Source organism: Topomyia yanbarensis, chromosome 3 (assembly GCF_030247195.1).
Source record: "Topomyia yanbarensis strain Yona2022 chromosome 3, ASM3024719v1, whole genome shotgun sequence".
NCBI lineage: Eukaryota > Metazoa > Arthropoda > Insecta > Diptera > Culicidae > Topomyia > Topomyia yanbarensis.
The window spans coordinates 96,834,593-96,855,094 of record NC_080672.1 but is presented as its reverse complement, the minus strand read 5'-3'; the positions used below and the strand labels follow the sequence as shown (position 1 = coordinate 96,855,094).

The window sequence follows — 20,502 nt, the reverse complement described above, 5'->3', positions numbered from 1 at the left end:
AGAAAAGATTCGCAATAAAAAGATCGGTTAAGGCGATCTCGCCTCAGTTCGATTTAGACTTACAACCTATCAAGTGTGTTTCTAACTATATCACAGCTTTCCCTCAACAAGTGCCAGTTCCAGCCTGTTTCATTCAAGTTTACGCTGACGGCTAGTATCGGTTTCTGCGTTGGATTCCCTGACGGAAATGGATTAAAGGCTGGTAAGTCGGCACATAACAAACATTACTTGTTTAAAATAGTTATGGAATTTGCGTTTCGCATCAGAATCCGACACTAACTTATTGACAGGACTAAGTTAGCGCCGGATTGACGCTAACTCTAAAATACGGAAGCACAAATGTGTTCCTGAATCACTTGTTTATATTTACATGGAAAATATCTACAAAAAGAATATGTTAATATTGTACAGGGAACATAGAACAAGGTATTTTATGGTCTAGTTACGCTTCTCGAACAAATTTCGAGATGCAATGTGTTCCCATCGATTAGATTTCTTTCTCTTAAGTATTGTGAACCCCTTAGACAATCTAGCATAACTTTTAGGGGCTGGTGTTCATTTGAGAGGTTGTTGCCCCCTATCTTCTAGTTTTAGTTTATCAATCCGTTCGAATCTGTAATCCTGGCCGTTAATTCCTGATGCCGGAAACTGAAAGTTTATATCTCCCCCCCCCCCCCCCCGTTCAGCCTTGTCCAGCCTCCCTCCCATGTCTCTGATACACAGATGTATGACTTCACCCCCTTCTCCCCTTGAATATCTTCTCAAAACTTATGTGCCCCCCTGTCTTCTAGTTTTAGTTGATCAATATTTAATCTCATTAAGAAATGCACAACAGTACCACTACTTTAAAATAGCTCTAATTAATTCCCCTTAATCTTGAACCACTCTCTCTAGTTATTTCTAGTTAATAAGCTTGTAAAATGTTCCGCTTAGTTAATAATTAATTTCTCCTACAATCTCCCTTCTAAAAATCATAAAGTGAATTACTAAGAAATTACAAAGAACACACAAAATGACCCGTCCCCCAAATCTTACGAATATTATATTATACCCTCTTTTATATGTATAAGTTAGCTGTAAAGTTTTTTTTTAGTTTCATTATATAAAACAAAATAATATTGAAATGTGTAACCCCCTAGTTTTAAGAAATTCAAAATGTAAAACAATGAAAAAATGGCACCTTTAAGCTAACGCATACGTGCCTTATCAAATAAACAAACTGAAAAAAAAATTTGGGAGGTTGTCTATTATCTTGCTCCGGACAAACCCAGCCCAGAGGTAGGTCGTGTAGCATCTGGTGGCAGAAACCACGTATTGACCCTCTCTGTTTCTGCTCTCACGTTGTAAGAAGCGACAAAAATTTAACTCTCTTCCTTATTTCTAGGCTTTCTAATTTTTTGTTTCACAATCTTTAATATTACGTTTTAATGAGCGTTGGTAGTAAAAATCGCTGTTAAGTGATCCGTAGATGAGACTTGCGCGGTATGTCCGCCATACCAAGTAAGGTTTTCAGTAGGGGAATTATGGTTAAAACCGACACCTTAAGCTTAACAATTTTTCTAAGTTGCCACAAAACCAATAAAATTATAGTTTTTATGCAGAATTCTTCTTCAGAAAATTCTTAACAAGACTTAATTTTTGTCAGCGCTTCAAAAAATTAATTTCATTAAAAATTATTGGTTGTAAAACTTGGAAAAGAAAGTGACTTTTTGTAGGCACTGCGGGTAAAACCGACACCCTATAGGGGTAAGATCGACACCCTTTTTAATTTATTTTCTCTCCTCTTTATTAAAATCTTTATCTTTATTAAAAATGAGATATATGCGTGAATAATGAAGTGTGAGTATGTATGATGCAAATATGTGCTTGTAATTGCTGCATCATGTAGTGAGGGGAAGAAAGTTCGAAAGCGTAGTACTATAAATAAGAGTATTTTGTGCTATAGGATTATTTATTGATGAGTATTTCTTTTTTTGAGTATAGTATAATCCTTGCGCACATCGTTGCAACCACCAGTGTCATATTATTTCGTAAGAGAAGATTTGCAAGCGTTCTACGTTCTTCTAATTGGATTCATTCACTTATACGTGGCACACACACTTCTTAGTAAAACTATCTTTTTCAGATTTGATTTTTCGGACTCTGATCATCAACGATCTATTGGGGTATACATAAGATCATTGTCTCATTGTGATAAAATTCGTCTATGACAAACCAAGAGAACACTAGAAATTCGGTTTGATGAGCTTTTTGCAGAAATAGCAACAGCTTCGATAGAATCAGATAAGCAAAAATTCCATTCTTTGATTTTTAAAGAGACTTATAAGAAATAAACACAATAAAAGTATTTCTGTGCATTTCTGATGATACTATAGTGTTCTAATAGGCTAATTGAAGTGTCACAAAGATCCCCAGTATTTTGAAATGAATCGCAAGTATACACAACCAACTTAACAGCGTGTCGGTTTTACCCTAACCATAGGGTGTCGGTTTTACCCCAACAGCGCACATTTTTTTATAAAAGCGATTAAAAATATTGAATTTCTCAAACTCGTCTTCAATGCACCTAGTTGATCATAGGACAGGCCGATAATAATGGGTACTGAAAAATGTGGTGATTTGAAAAGCTTTTGTTCGGTTAAAACCTTAAAATCTACCAACGAAATTTAACATCCAGACGAGTATGAACGCTGCTGTCGTATGTTTTGTTTATTTTTATGACATTCAACGTACTAACGTAAATCCAATTTTTCATCAAATGCTCTAAATAAACGTACTAATAATAATGTATCATTATGAAATGAATAAAAAAATTATTTCTAGGAAATGTTGTGGGGTGTCGGTTTTACCCACAGTGTCGGTTTTTCCCACAATTCCCCTACAGTTAATGCTTATTTTGGGCCGCTCAACATTACTTCAAATTCTCGTCACGAAAGCAATAGTTGACTTTTTTTTAGTTGCAGCCACAGTTTCACTACTAATTATTTTTTTCGAATTTTTTTAGTGCTTTTTTATTTTCTGTAGATATGTTTCACTATTTCACCAAAGAATTTACCCACTGGATTTCTATTCCCACGTCGTATGAAGCGACTTACAACAGATGTGACTGTGATCCACTAGGAGGTTGATAATACAGCAGGTATTACCAGCCATTTATTTCCAGGTAAACCAGACCCAGGAGTTTACGGAGTTCGAATTACTCTTAGATGGTAAGTATGATTCAGGGGCAACGGAATCTGCGTTTAATCCCAGCTTAGAAATTCTTTTTCCTAAATCAAATTTCGTGACCGTTCCTAAACTCACCATTTATTTAAAATTAACTAGAATTTTCGTTTCTAAAAGGTACTTCACTGCGAACTATAACGTATAGATTTAATTGCTTCTTCTTGGGTTTTGTCAGTCCTTTAGATAATTATCAATACATACAGTAGCTGCTCTACGAGAGGAACCAGAGTACTAACAAAATAAAAATAAACGTCCGAATCACATTCTGAACCAGAAAAACATCAACACTTTCCGATGGATCTGAACTGATACGAAATTTATTTTCATATTGACCGATAATAATGGTAGGAAAAGTAGGTAAAGACGAGCGCCATAAGGATACATTGCATTGTTCGCAAATTGTATACAATCACAATCATTCTATGGATATAGTAACTCATACTATTTTAATTAATTTATTTGACACATCTCGACGCGGGAGCACAGAGCAGTGTGGCGCAGTAACTTATACTGATAATTTCAAACAAAAAGATGTTTGTCACGGTTGTGAAAAAGAGCTTCTGAATCGTCATTTCTAAATTAAATCGGGAAAAATTGACAAGCTGTCATAATGGCAGATAGACACATGCCATGGGATAGCTAAACGCATCTCGACCAATCAATTTAGAGTTTTTTCCGTACACTACAGTGTGGCGGGCGAATGGACAGCAGTGAGTTTAGCTTATACTAGGCTGACCGGCGACTGCAAGATAGTCTTGGATCATAAACATTTGGAACAAATGAGAAGTTCCATTATACTGTTGTCGACAGTTTTCACGACGCCATCCACGTTAAGGATCGGTATTACCAAACGGATGCCGAATAGCGGTCGATTGTTAAAAGTATTCTTGATTATAATCTAATTATTAGTGTTTCGGCTAAGAATCGGCCGACAGTCTTGATTGATAACTAGAATAAAATATTGGCGTGTGATGTTGTATATAGTATCTATTTCATTTAAGATGTTTCGGTATACGTGCAAGAAGACATATACAAATACTGCATATAAACTTCGATTTCTGTTTAAATTCAAAGCAGTTTTATGCTTTGAAGAAGATTTGATACTTTTGTAATTTGAATACGTTTTTTGAAGACAGTCTAATTTTATTGGGAAGGTTTATAAAACAATATTATGACTAGGGGGATGGGCATAGCGTAGTTGGTAAATCGATTTCCTTATACGCAGCTCACCTGGGTTCGATTCCCAACCCGCACATTGGGTTAGAGATTATTCCAAAAACAAAATTTCTCTAATCTGAAAAGAGGCAAATGACCCTAAGGTTAAAACCTCTATAATCAAAATAAAAATATTGACTAGACTAGACACAAAGATTTACAACAGCGTTAGCTATACAGTTTTGTGGGTTAGAAAGTAGTTGTAAACCATCGATATTCTTAACAGGTGTTTTTATTATAATGTCCATCTATGTGATTCATTGTGGTTTTCAAATCTGCTTTAAAAGGTTATTACGAACTGCATTATCTGGAAAGATTTGTTACATTCATAAAACCGATAGATGGTGACTGTAAGAGAACCTTCACAAATTTGCTAAAAACGATTTGTGACTTGGGTATAACTCAGAAACACGACGGCGTCGATGGTGACACGCACAACTAAAAATTTTTCGTAACTTTACGTCTCACAAAATGCACATAAAAAAAGAATTCTCATGACGTTACATGTCAAAATGTTTAAGATCGTATTATTATTTGACAGCAGAATAATTCGCTACATTATGAGGGAGTTGGCGAACGGAAAGCAATGGGTCTAATTATGTACGGTATGCAAACTAGACTCGATGGAGGATTCAAGACATGTTGTCTCGAATCGTATACATTTGGAACAACATCGGATGCTGCTTCAAACTGTTCTCAATTCCTATTAGATAGCACGATGAAAAGTGACGCCAACTTGCTGCCGGTTAGATGATATATCCAAACCATGCACCATCAGTTTTTAGGCAAACTTGTTGAGGACCAAATAGTTATAAATTTTGACCCTGGGTAGCGCCTGTTTCTTTTCCAGTTTCCAGTCCATATGCTGTCATTAGGAGGCGCAAAGCTCAAAAATATTGACATTCCCGGGTGAGATTGACATGGGAACGAAATTCAATTCATGCCCATCACGTTGAAGGGAATGTTTTGGTCATTTGGCTCACTCTTCATTCGTGCAGCGCATTCATTCAATTATTTTCGGTAATTCAGCTTCAGTTGCAAACTTAATTTTTCTATGCTGGCTCTGAGTGGGATTATGGAGCAAAAATGCACCATCCATATATTACTAAACGATTATTTCAATGAATCAATTATCTCATTAGCTGATTTGGTCTTATTTAGCGGATCCATCTAGCAAAAATAGGCTGGAATGTACACTGTACACACAATATATTGAAAACGAGTAGCTCCATATTTGACGACTGCGATGAAGAAGCCAAAGGAAATATTCAGTTTTTTTCCACGAAACTGAACCACTCCCGAACATGTTCTTAGATCGTTACTCGACTCGAAATTCTAAACGTGAAATGAAGCAACAAAGAAATTGCCGTTCTTTGCCAGTATTAAGTTATAAAGTTCGAAACGAAATCTGTGATAAAACCAATCAAGGCTTTCTCTTTGTCAACCGGCATAACTTTTGGGTTGACTACCAAGAATAACTATCTTCGCAACTTTTTGAAAACAAATCAAAACTTGAGCTGCTATAAGATAACTTAATCTCCTCACCCAGTAGAATCTCTAACTAACCCCGCATTCCTGTAGGTCGCGCCAGTCCCCCTGTGCTTTAGAAATACCTACAGCAGCATGTTGTCAGATGATTTAGTGTTAAAAAACGCATCACATATATCAGAAATATGAAACGTGTATTACCAATAGGCTCATTACCCCACGTACTTACAAACCGCCGAAAACTTCGTCAACCCAACGCACACACAAGCATAAAAATAAATTACCGTACACGTACACATCGTACACGGTTTAATTGTGCGCGATTAATGCCAGCGCTGTCGAAAGTCCATGATGTCTATCGCTTATTGCCAAATCCACACGCTATAGCCATGCATGATGTTGCTCGTTTAACATGCGAGCATTGAATAATTGAAACAGAAAACAGAATTCAATAGACTACCATTATCGTACAGATATCGGCTGACATAATTGACTACAATCAATCTAGTAATATCGGAATTAGGATTCAAACATTACATAAATTGACACCTAACCCCAGATAGTGGAGTAAGACATTTTCAATGTCAATAGAAGATTTTGAGTGTAAAATAACCAAAAAATTGTGGACGTGCACAGCGTAGTTGGTAAATCGATTGCTTTGTATACAGCCCACGTGGGCGCAGTTCCCAATTTTCGCACATATGGTAAGAAATTTTTCTGTCCACGAAAAGCGAATAACCTTTAGGGTTAAATCCTCTGTAATTAAAAAATATCCCTAAACCCAAATTCCCTGTATTTTTCCAAAAACGAACATTCAAATAATTTTTTTTCCTTTGCAGAGAGAAATATCCAGCATGCTTCATCATTCTTAGTTCCCGTCGTGATTCAACGTTGGTTCCCCCCGGCGAGTCGCTGTGGGACAATTTTATCTTTTCAGTTGCCACCTTTCTGGCGGACGATGATGACCCTCCGTTTAATCTCTGTCTATCGGCTTCTGAGATATTGTTTGTCGAACAATGGGGCTGCCTTATCTTGCCATATCGTCGTAGTACCGATCCCGATTGTGCGAATCGCCATATCAACTAGATATAGTATATGGTTTAGTATATTTAAAAATTCAATTGAGATTTTCGAAATGAGTATATTTTATATTGAGAAATAAGAGTTGCTGCCGTAGAATTTCCGCGTGAATACATTCTTATCAAGCCGGGCTAGATTGTTTTAAATGACTTCATTTAGGGGCAAGATAATAGGTATTATCATTTATACTTGCACGAGGAAGCCGGTGAGTATCCGACAACAAGGCAATGTTCGACTAAATTAAACCAAACGGTGTATGGACACAATTAGTTGGTACTCAAATTGCAACAATGTGCTAAAATAATTACTACTTATCTACAGTCTGCACGCTACACCCGGCGATTGAAGTGTTTAGATAATATTTTATTCATTATATGAATACTGATTCAAGAGCAGGATACCATACTACTATTCAAATGTTGAAGTTGTTTTGTGAAGTACTTGAATCGAACATAGACAGTGTATACTTAATGCTAACTCGAACCCGTCTGAGTGAGCTGGTTCCCAACGACAATCTATATGTTAACTTAAGCCTGTCCTGGATTAACACGTCTGGGTATCACTTGACTACTAATGCAGCTTATCAGATCGGCGTCGATTAGCGAATAAAGGCACATATTCATTTCGAACTCCAAACGTTGATTTTTATGTGCTCTACTGTGGTAGCAGTATCATATCGATAGAACGAATGACACTCATGGTTTTTCACAATACGGTAGTGATGGGTTAATCCATTACCAAAAAGTGCGATTTTCGCTAATCGCAATTCGTTGCTGAACCCCATTAGATCCGTTTACCTGCGGTTGTGCTAATTTTGTGGCAATCTTTCACTTTCGGTCGGTGACGTCGAACCTAATTACTTGGTATTTCCACTCACCCTGCAGTTATAGATTGGTCGCGCTAACTTATATTACGTCGTTAAGCTACCTACCGAGTGCGTAAAAGAAGAAAGTCACTTCAGACAGCAGTCTAGTCCCGAAACGCAGTAGTTGTTGGTTTTAACGATGCTACAAATTACATGTGTTTGATTCAATAATTACAAACGATTACTGCTGAGAATGTGAATAAGAGTAAAGTCAGACACAGAAGTCCAAAACCGCAGAAAAATAGCTTTCACATTATCGACAATGCCTCGGGACATTTAGGAAACTTCCCAATGTTCGTCATATTGCGAATATTATCGTGAGTACAGTATGACCCATTAAAAAAATTCAAAAACATTTTCGCTTTATTTTAAGTTAGTACTTTAAACTAGGGTGACCATACGTCCAATGCTTGAATTGTCCTGGTTTTTAACATCCAAGCCTAACTTTTTTCATAAGGTCTCCTGATCGACTCTTGTCCAGGTCGTTGTTACGGCCAACCGCAACCATAATTTCAACGTAAACTCCGATGTAAACTATCTCTCAACAGGAGTACGTGTGACAAAACCAAAAACTACTCGAATCACGAAATCTTTCGAACATCTCTTGCATGAGGAATCTTTCTATCTTGCTGGAAATTCTCGGACATGTTTCCAGTGCATAATAACTGAGACAACAATAACTACCATGCAATAACTTAACTGAGCGCTGTCTCGAGCTGGCGATTGTGGAATCACTGCAGAGACTAACCTGTCATGTCAAACATTCTATATAACAGGTACTATGGAACTTCGCGCTCGAACCCACCCACATAATGGCAGTTTTAGCACTTGTTGTGATCCTAGCTCACATATTTACTTCATTAATTTTTATGTCAGAAATGGCTCTGAGAGGCTAGTTGGGACCGTTGATGTTTCTACTTTACTTCAATGATCACAAAACACATTCTAGCAAAGTATCGCCAAACACGGTCGAGCGAGACGTAACGGAGGGGCGGGGGTCCTACTTAGATTGTCCTGGGCTTCACTCTCCTGATATGGTAGCCCTATTTAAACTGTATTCCATGTAACATTTTTCGTATGATCTACGGACTGTGAACTGTCAATTGAGTAAAAGACAATATAAACAAAAATAATATTCCCAGTATGATGCTCGTTCAAAGATTGGAAATGAAATTGCAGTCACTATGGTATGCCACCTGGTTACCTTAAAAAACCATAGGCTTTCAAGAACGAATATGTTATAGGTAATATGGCTTCTTTTAAAGTTGTTCAAAAAATAGTGCGACCCTCTCCCTAATGATGCCAAAATAGGCTCATCACCCTATCTTGTTTTATCGCTGGCTAAAAATGGAGAACTTTGTCCTGGGAAAACGTTTGTTCGCTCCATTTGGTAATGTAATGTAACTTTGTCAAATCTGAATATGCTGAGATGACAGCTTCGTATGCTAGTATATTGACATTATATTACCCAAACTATGATTCCACAGCTTGCTTTGACGCTTTGTAATAAAACAATATTGCAAAAACTATTATTTTGCTATACAGATGGCAACTCTGTTCTTGAATGAGATTTTTCACAAGAAAATTCTTCTGATAGATATTTCATTGACGAAAAATCGTGAGGTTCTATTTGAACCACACATTTGTTACCATGATATATTTTCATGAATATGCGTCAGACTGGCACAAAAATTGATTTTTTTCGGAACACCACTCAATCGAATGGTAATTTGATGCAGACGCTCCATTCCAAATACAAACTTGTTCGGATGCTAGTTTACTCACAAAAGTTTTGACATTAAAAATGTCTTACTCCACTATCTGGGGCTAGGTGTCATTCTAAAATCTAAACTATCTCCCATGTAACGAAACTATGTAAGGTTTGCACGCTTATAACTCCGATATTACTAGATGGATTTTAATCATTCATACACCAACCGATTCAGAAACACCTAACTTAAATATTGGTAATAATTTAATATCTCCCCAATAAAAGTAGACTTTTGGAAATTGGTAAAATTAAAAAGTTCACGAAAAACGGGAAAAATACCATCGTGAGGCAGATTTCTCAGACACAGCCGTCAAAAGAGGGCAGCTTAGTTGCTCAATGAAACACGAAAAGTCATAAATAGAAGCAACGCATGTCCGTTTAAATCAGTTGTTGCTCTTATCCCATACGAGCAACGTCTTCTCCGGACGATGCAATAAGCGCTATCGATTTTCGGTAACGTTGACATTTGCACACACTCGCACCCAAGTGACTAAACCATATACGGTTAGTTTATAAATAGAGGTGACGCGTACCCGTTTGAATCAGTTTTTGTTCTTATGTCGAACGGGTAAGATCATGGTTGCAGCGCCTGGACACTACAATAAGTGGTAGACGCTATGCATTTTCGGCAGCGGTGGCCGTGTGCGGATTTTTCGGGTACCAGTACGGTGTCACAGAATGATTTGCAAAGTGGGTGGGCGGGGTGGTTTGGTTTTAATTCAATACGGTGTGTGCTGCTTAAGAGTGCTGCGTTTGAAAAAAATATATTTATTTTTATGCATGCGTGTGCGTTGTAACTTGTTAATCCATGTTTACGGCGCTTTGTAGCTGCGTAGGGTAAAGAGCCTATTGGATTTCATGTTTCATATTTCGGTTATATATTTATTATCAGTAAGGCATCTGACAACGTGCTACTGTAGTTATTGCACTGTTCAGCAGTTTATCAGTAAGGCATCTGACAACGTGCTACTGTAGTTATTGCACTGTTCAGCAGCGTAGTATTTTATATAGGAGAGTACACTCAGGGTTTTTTACACGGAGTTTGAAATTTACGCGGTTTTCATTAACGCGTTTTTTTTTAAATTTACGCGGTTTTCATTTACACGGCCTGTATCCCCTGCGTAAAAAATCTGAGTGTAATTGCATCGGAAACAATCACATTCCCAGCAGAACTTTTTGTTTTCTAATTTCAAACACTTTTGTTTCGTACTGCACACAACGGAAAATTTTAAAACAGAACTTACCGTCCCAGCAGCAGTTTAAGCGGGTGTTCTTTTTCGATTCAAATTCAAGCCATGTCTTAAGCGTTACTGGACTTAAAATTGTTTTCCCAGTTTATCCAGTCAGAATATCTGTCCTACCCTATGTATTCAAAACACAGTTCTAATGGCGTTTTAAAGTATACAACAAATAGAACGGTTGGGAATACTAATTTAAATTTTAAAATAAATCTGTTTTAAATTATGAAACAAACCGCTGTACTGAAGATATAATTATGTCAGTCCTATTACCACATAAAACACCTATATAACATAAAACGCTGCACAATTGGTTTAATAATACAATGTTTACACTACAGAGTTATAACACGTTTTAATAATTAGCAAGAAAAATGTCACCAAGATAGCATAAAAACCCGTTTTAACTGGTAGTGCGAACGTTGCATAACAATGTAATTTATCAAATAATTTCATTTTTTCCACCACTAATCGATCAAGAAATACATAAACTTAAGATTGTTTACTTAAGTTCATTAGTACATTATAGAAAATTTAAATGGAAAATGAAATTTCATATTTCATGGAGAATCTGTATATTTCCGTTGGCGGGCGTGGGCTTCCTCATCACAGCTCTCAATATGGAACTTTTCTTTTGAATATATTTTCTGGACAGACCAGCCTATTTTTATTAGATGGATCAGCTAAATAAGGCCAATCACCTAGTGAGATACTTGATTAATTAATAGATTACCGTTGAAAGACCTTCAATAAATTATGTTTTGATGGGGAGGGTATATAGCAAATTGTAACATATGAAAACAGGCGAGTGAACAAGAACGTGAGTCGATATGTGTGATAGATAAAATTCATTTGCACGCTCTTGAAAAAAGCTGCATTTTTAATGTCACCGTGGTCGTGTCCTGTACACAACCCTTTAATTTTTAAATTTGTATGCAAAATATATGAAATATCGGCTATGGAAACAATGAATTCAGTAAAAATGTCACTATCATCTTATATAGCCTAAAGTCCTCAGATGTATAGCTGAAGATGAAAGAATTGACATTGCAGAAGACTGCAAATTAACCCGACTTTGTGGTAAAAGATATTGTAATATAATGTTAAATGCTGCCTCTCTTTCTCGCACTTGCTTAGGATATTTTCAAAAAATTTCTAATCTTCAAAGTTAAATAACTTTGTCCGGCAAACTCCAATCATTATGCAACTTTCAACAAAGTTCTTCGTTATTAAAAAAGCTACACCACCTGAAGTTTTGAGGTATGCAGAGTAACTGTAGGAATTTTTATTGAATTTTGATTTCTTGTTTCCGATTTTCGATATATTTCACCATAGAAACTTCAAAGCTCTTGTGAGTGAACTAGAGCTATAGGAGAACCTCATAAGTGGAATATGGTTTGTAGAGCTAATTAACACTTGATTTAGCAGTGTTCCGAAAAAAGTTCAAAAAAATTGCCGGTCTAGTATGCGTGCAGTTTTCTGGGTACATTGGAAAGCGCTTACGTGAGAAAAATTACATGACACAAATAAATGGTAAATGTGTTTTAACTTAACGCTTAAGGAAATATTTGTAAAATATGAAATGAATTCATTAAAACTGATTTTTGGATGCAAACATACCTGCCAGGAATATTATTTGCATCAATAATATGCACAGTTGATGTCGGAATACCTAGCGGGCCTGCTAGGCCCCCTTGCCTGTTTGTGCATGGAAAAAGTTTATACGAATCCATTAAGGACATTATACATGCGAGCCACAACATAGCTCCTACGCCACGCACACACCTCTCCCCTACCTAACCATTTATCTGACATGAGCAAATATAAAAATACGTTTTTCAACACACTAACCTTACTGGTGTACCACGAAGCTGCTACTTAAGGAATCTAGAATATTTTCCTATACAATCAATACGAGTTTTTGACGGAATGCCATCTATAGCTCCTATTTTGTGCGAAAATATCACTCCTCTTCACTTGGGGTTTCTTTTCGAAACACTCTTCTTCTCGTTTTCATTGCACTTTTTCAAATGCACTTTTTTCTCACACCACTGCAAAAACACTCGCGAAACTTTACTCTTTTACTAACAAAACTTCAAATTTTCTGCCAATGTGCAAATGACCAAAGGAAAATGTTCGGAAACTCTCATTTGTGCGTTTGAATTTTAACTTCAGATTTCAGTTTTTCCTAATGTAAACAAGCGAGTCGGTGCCTAGCAACGTGGATTCCACATATCTCCACCTTAAGCACACGATATGTGATATTTCTACAATATCTTACTTTTTCAGTGAATTTTAGCGTCAGTTAATGGAATTCCCATGATCAAGCTCTTACTGCATGCATAAAGCTTTGTTACTAACAAATCGATAGCATCCGGGCCTGGAAGACCCGCGTGCCTTTTGAGGGTTAAGTAACGATCCGTTTTTTATCAACAAGAGGACTGATCATCTACGTGTATATTCCAACAACGCGTACGATTCCGTGAAACAAGACAAATAACGGTAGATTGCTAGAACAGAAGTATTTATTGTCTATTTCTACAATTGACCTGTGATGATGAGTTAGTAAAATATGAACTTCTGTGCAAACCGGGACGTCAGTCCCAATCAGTCAGGGCTGGCGGAATACGAATCATAAATGAAGACCGCGTGAATTAAAGACCGCGTTAATGCAAACAGCGGTAAATGAAACCGCGTAAATTCAAAAATTTTCGTAAATAAAAAGCGCGAAAATTCAAAAATTCGCGACAGCGAAAAATGCGTAAAGTAAAAAAACAGCGTAAAAACGGGTAAAAAGATACCGCGCAAAAAACGCGTAAAAAAGATCTGAGTGTAGTTCGTAAATCGATTATATTGTACGCAGCTCAAACGGGTTCGATTCACAACATCACACATAAGGTTAAAGATTGGTATAAAGAGATTTTTTAGCCCAAATAAAAGCGACCAGAAGGTTAATTGCAATAAAATGTTCGAATATACTTCACCTAAAAGCTAAGGAAAAAGCGCATATGTAATGCCTTCGATAATTTTTATAGCTCTTTAGTTATTACAGAAGTTCGAAAAAACAAGCTGTTTACGAATTCAAGACAAAAATTCTTGAAAATTCTACCTACTTAATTGAAACAAAAAATACGTGTTGAATATCTCTTGAGCGTTTTGCCTTTCTCATAAAGAAAGGATATGCAATTACTCTGAAAACCGTCTTTTTAACCGAGGCCCAGAGGGCCGAGTCTCATATACCATTCGACTCAGTTCGTCTAAATTGACAAATGTCTGTATGTGTGTATTTGTGTGTATGTGTTTTCAAAACTCACTCACTTTTCTCAGAGATGGCTGAACCGAATCGCTTGATTTCAAATGAAAGGTATAACGCTCCCATAAGCTGCTATTGAATTTTTTGTCGATCGGACTTCCGGTTCCGGAGTTACGGGCTGAAGAGTGCGGTCACCCAGCAAATTCCCATATAAAATGGTAACACCATGGTGTCCAAATGGTGTAATACATATCAAAAAGGGTGCAAAATAACTCGGATTCGCGGGTCTAGCTCACTAATGATCATTCTAAGCAGCTTTGACCACATTGGCCGCCTATGTTCTTGATGCCACCAGGTACTTTTCAAGTTCGTAAGTTAATCTCACACCTTTTTCTCTTGACCGATTTTTATAAACTTGGTTTCAAATGAAAGATACGATACTCCCATGAACTGTTATTGAATTTCATTCGTATTTGACATTTGGTTCCGGAGTTACAGGTTGTTTATTGCGACCACATAGGAATTTCCCATATAAACCGATACAATCGTAATACTTCAAAGGTTAAAAATCCATTTCTATTTGCAAGTCTAGATAACATCATTTCTATTTACAAGACTAGATCACTGAGGGCCAATCAAAGTTTCTTTGAATATAATGTCCACTATCAGCAGTTCCGAAATTTTCGGGTTCTGGACGTATTCCAGAATTAGTCAAATCGATTAGTCGGTGATGACCGAACCGATTTTCATAAACCAAATCTCAAATGGTTGGTATAATATGCGGTTGGGTGTTGCATACTCCGTCAGCCCCCTCTCAGCTTCCCCTCACACCATCTCTTTCTACATCAACTACCCCACCCCCCTCCCTCCCCTTTGACCTACATTCCCTTCATCCGCCATATACATTTTTAGAGAATTTCGTCCCATAGACATATATTATATATTATTTGGAGTCGCTCAGTTCAAATTTGATATCGAAAAGATCAGATCAATTCATCTTATAGTGATAAATTGATTTTATCACACATTTTATGATATAAGTTTTGCCAATAGTTGGTAATGAATACGAATGAGAACATAAATAAACTATCCGATTTCATTATCGTCAATTCGGTTCTTGCGGATTAGATTTCACCGTACTTTAGTGAACTGTAACTTTTTTTACTGCAAATTTTATATTAGATGAGAGAATCTTTCGACATTCTTACTATTCTTACTATAACTTTCAGCTATCAACTCGGTATCGTTTGTTGGTTTTAATCGACGATTTTATAAATTGTGTGTTTAGGCTAGCCTCAATTCGGTTGATTTCTTAGCTGTATTTTCTATGTAGGTATAACACTTTTTTACATTTTAACGACATTTAATTAGCTAGAGATTACTGGGTAGGGAAAGTTATGCAAATTTAGAGCCCTAGTACTCCAGACGCCTTTCTTATGCGCAAATTAATAAGTATTGATGCCTTGTTAGCTTAGCGTCGACTATCAGAGATAGTACTTCATCAGCCTTTAACTTCGAAAATTCTATAGCAAAAGCACTCAAGTTAACTAGCAGAATTTTCATAATAACTTGCATCAACTTTAGACAATTCTAATACAGTGAAGATCCGTTTTTAACAGCCCTTTGGTGAGTTTTACGCTGTTACAACGGAAATATTGACAAAATCGGGACATATATTTTTCATTCTTTTTAACAAACCGAAGCTTTTAAAATATTCTTCTTTAGTCCCTAGATATAGCTTCATAACCCTTTCCGATTATTTAGTATAAATTTCGCTTAATAGGATCAGACAGCGTAAAAATTAAAATAAAATTAAAATGTGGATTTTTTCATAAGGATCTCTAAGATAAGAAAAATATGCTCAAGAAAAAATTTACTCGAATTCGACTTGGTTCGTCTGCTAGAGCTCATCAAACTACCAACTATCAATTTTCATATGAGGCTGACAAAATCGTGGGCTGATAAAAGCGGGTCTTCACTATAATCTATCAATCGTACAATGTAATGGTACAACAACATGACAACAATGTTCCATAAATACCATCTCGTCTCATTGCGACTGTACTCTCGGCAAAATAGATCTCCATACGTCCATAGCGAACTAGTCCATTGTTCACATTGTTCTTTCAAATTGATGTTCTTTGGGTGTTTCAAACAACTCGAATAATTAAAAATCATATTCGATTTTGGTCTGTTTGCTTTCGTCCTTTTCTAGACAGCCAGTTTATAAAAGGAGCAAATGAGTTATTTTAACTCTTCAATCGTTTCCTAATACACTAGTTATAACATTATTTATTACTTGTATGGACTTGTCAGCTTTCAGATTCGTCCAAATATGAAAAAATTCATATTTCGAAAATATATATGTTAGTTAATTGTCAGCTAATAATTTTTGCTGAATTAATACTATCAATGTTAGAAGTACTATTCAGACAGTATCATCTTGAATATAACCAAACATGCTTACCATGTTCTTGAAAAAATATTTACACGGCTAAACTAAAATGATGAGCAGTCAACCGTTTGGCGAAGCTGCAACCTGAGCAAAGATTTCACGAACAGTACTACTTTCATTAGTTGATACCTCAAATCAATCGACCTATCAAATACGTCATTACGAAACAAATCTACTCTGCAATACAGATATGAAATTAGTTTGGTTTGGAAATATAAATGATTTTTGGCTTTCTTATATACATATTAGGGAATCACTTCAAAAATCGACCTGCCATTTGAGTCCCAGAGGGCCAAGTGTCATATTCGATTCAAATCGTCGAGACCGCAAAATGTCTGTGGGTGCATGAGTGTATCAAATAAAGCCGCTCAATTTTCTCAGATATGGCTGTACCGATTTGCACAAACTTAGTTTCAAATGAACGATTCTAACGCTCCCACAAGCTGCTATTGTATTTTTTGTTGATCCTACTGCCGGTTCCGGAATTATGGGCTGAAGACTGCAGCCACATAGCAAATTCCTATATATACTTGCAACATGAAGATGTCCAAATGATACAATACATAATGAAACGGATTTAACTTACTTGGATTAGTGGGCCTAGATCTCTAAAGACCAATCAAAGTAGTTTTGGCCATATTGGCCACCACTTAGGGGGGTGGAGATAGCGTAGTTGGTAAATTGATTGGCTTTTACGCAGCTCACCTGGATTCAATTCCTCCCACTGACTGCTATTGAATTTCATTCAGATCTGACTTTTGATTCCGGAGTTACTACGGTTACATAGGAATTTAAACCGAACTAAGGTACCGGGCATATTCCAGAATTAAAGTCACATCGGATTCGGTGATGACTGAATCCATTTTCACCAACTAGGCCTCTCTCACATCCTCTTTTACAGGTATAATCCCCTTCCCCTCTCACTGCATTCCAAAATACGTTATACGAAGACAACATTTAATTCATGCTGATTTATCCACTTAAATATTATATTTTTTGTTCCAAGGACGTCATCGTCAACATGTTGCTCATCAGGTTCGTGGCACTCGTGCCCTTGTAAATATGTGCAAAGTGTAATAAGAATGTAATAGACATTTTCGCAAAGATATTGAATATAACTTGCTATTGGATAAATGAGAAAGGCACAATTACACCATTAGGTAGATTAAAACAGGTTTTTTTCAAAAAGACATATCTACAATGAGTGACTGTTTACTTTCTCTTTCGATTTTTACGGCGTCACTATAGCACTTTTCACCTATTTTACAGCATAGATCGAAAGACGGTGGTTTTGACTAGCATATTATGCAAAGAGTTAAGGGATAAATGTTGAAGCTACCGAATTATTAACAGAAGAGAAAGTAAACAAAGAGAGTCACTCATTGTAGATATGTCTTTTTGAAAAAACGCTCAAGATTTTTGAATGCAAACCAAACAAATATTTTTGGAAAAAAATATTTTGTTGGCAAACTTTGAGTGAAACCTTCCATATATATACCAAAGGATGTGTGTAAAAGTCGACATTGCAGTTCGAAAACTTATGGGAGTTGTAGAATTTGGAATATCGCCGTGCGTGCAGCATGCATTGGACAAGGAAAACTCATATTTCGAAGACCATGAATTTGTAAAATATTCTAAGAATTCGAACAATTAGAAATATTCCGTCCCTCTACCACTTGAACACTAGGAGGCGACATACAACGCTCGATATGTGGGAACGTTACCATGCTGCACCGACCGCGACATCTGAGGAACCAATATACCGATCAATTTAAAATGTTGAACAGTTATTTCTATTTATAACAACAAATTTATGAGCAAAGACATATTTTTAATGATAATTCCTATTTTTTCCGACCGAAAGTTAATTGGTGTAACACACGAAAAAAAACAAGTTGGGCAATAATGAGATAAACCTAAGGTAAGATTATGTAGAAGTAGATATGCAATTTTCAAAGAATTCGTACTTTAATAAGTCCTACCGGAATTAAAGTTAAATATTTTTCCGGTAAGATATAAAAAAACTTCTCATTAGCCATGATAAATACGTATGGAGTAGAGTAAAAAACAGAAACTTACAAGCTACAAAACTCAATTATTCTCGTTGATTCGAAAAATGATGGTAATTCCAATAAACACTACTGCACCTTCAACCAACATCCTTCAAGATTATCCACGATATCTTATTTATAACTATATGTAAATTAATTTCTATTAATTGCAAGAACTCACTTTTTTTATTTATCTGCGCCCCTATTAGATATGTCCTTCACAATGCACTGCGTATCAAATCGGATTCTGTGGGTAACAGGTTATTTTACTTCACCAACAATTTATTCACCGTCACATTCACTCTCCACCGGCACGCTTCCAGTTCGGCTACCGTAGTGGTCACAACAGTCACAATTTATAAAAAAAAGAACACAACACCGCAAAACAATTGCCCCGAAGTGCCGACCACCAGCCCGGTGAACCGAGCAGAATATCAACCAAACCGTACTAGACCAAGTCTAGATCAAAACTAAACAAACGGCTCAATACTGTTGGCTACGAAACCCACCCGCGTACAACCAATTCTCTCGACAATAATTCCTCAACGGACACCGCACACCTGAGCCAGCTGACGAGCAGTGCGAGAATCTACCGATAAACAATAATGCACTAATACCCTCTCGGACACCTGTCTGGCTGTAGTATTTACCTACCCCGTTCGGTCGGGCTGCATAGTAGTGAGGTTTAGTATACTTCCAGTCGCTTGTTGTACGTCACGAATCGGTGTTCTCTGTGTGTGCGATCTTCCGAAGCCAAAGCAGAAGCCGGCTATCATCATCTGATTGTGACTGATCGTTGTCGGCCTATGGAGTCAGCAGGCACGCGATGTCGATGGCAATGGGATGTGTCGTTGGCTGGCGTTGGCGGTTGTACGTGCTGTGAGCGAGACAAAACAGTAAGTGTTTGATAAGTTGTCGACAATTTCACGGAAATGGTTGGAAAAAGAGTATGTGAATTTGAGTACACATTATTTAATTACCTTTCCAATATCTCATAAAATGGTGCTTTATTATAAATTGAATTAATAGATTAGCTATGCACCATTTTCCAACCTTCGATGATTTCCACCCCTGTTTCTATCAAGACTGACACTGTTTCTGTCAATAAGTCGCGGGTATATCTATTTGCGCATGTGGCTATTTTGATTGTATACAGTCAAGTGTTTTTTTCGATCCTTACAATTTACTACAGCCGATTTACGTGCATTTTCACAAGTTACAATTTAATACAAACCACTCAAAACGTTCATGTTCTGGATTCCCAGACAGCCCACTTATCTTCACAGTCCACCGACAGCACATTTTCCTCGGTGGCACTGCGCCAGTACGTAGTGCACTGTGATACAAAAGCCGTAATTAGAAGACAACTATGTAGACGCACAAAAACAGGCGCTAAGCGAAGGAGAGGGAGACAGGGACTATTTATCAATGTTTACTTACAATTTTCTTTATTAGGTTATGTTCAAACATAATATTAAGATGAAGTTTTATTATTTGGTTCCCACATTTCTTTTACTAAATCTTTGCGATAAACATATCTGAGATATTTAGGATTGAAACGTAGGTGTTGGTGGTACATTTTCAGTTGTGGTTGACAGAATTAATTTTGTTCCCCCTTTTTATTTGGGGGGGGGGGGGGGGGGTTAAGGGTTTCAGCAAGAAAAAGAATCACTTTTTTTGCGAATTTTTTTAGAACTTTGGGTGAAGCGAATTGACCAATACTTTTGTGTGTTATAATGCATTATTTCAATAATATTCTGTAATTTTTAGTGCAAAAATATCGACAAGCTCGGTGATGAAGCTTTTTGTAAAACGCCTCCGAAAAAACACGATTTGCGGTGTTACCTGTCATTCAAAAACT

At 36.7% G+C, this 20,502-nt stretch overlaps 1 protein-coding gene across 1 annotated transcript in view; it reads right to left on the bottom strand.

The window, feature by feature from the left end:
- LOC131687988 (high affinity cationic amino acid transporter 1-like) overlaps positions 1 to 19,193 on the bottom strand; it is a 400,280-nt gene extending 381,087 nt beyond the window's left edge. Inside the window, exon 1 of the mRNA XM_058972105.1 lies at positions 18,823 to 19,193. The gene's annotated coding sequence lies outside the window, so the exon portion shown is untranslated. The remainder of the gene's footprint in view (positions 1 to 18,822) is intronic.
- Between the last annotated feature and the right edge of the window lie 1,309 nt (positions 19,194 to 20,502).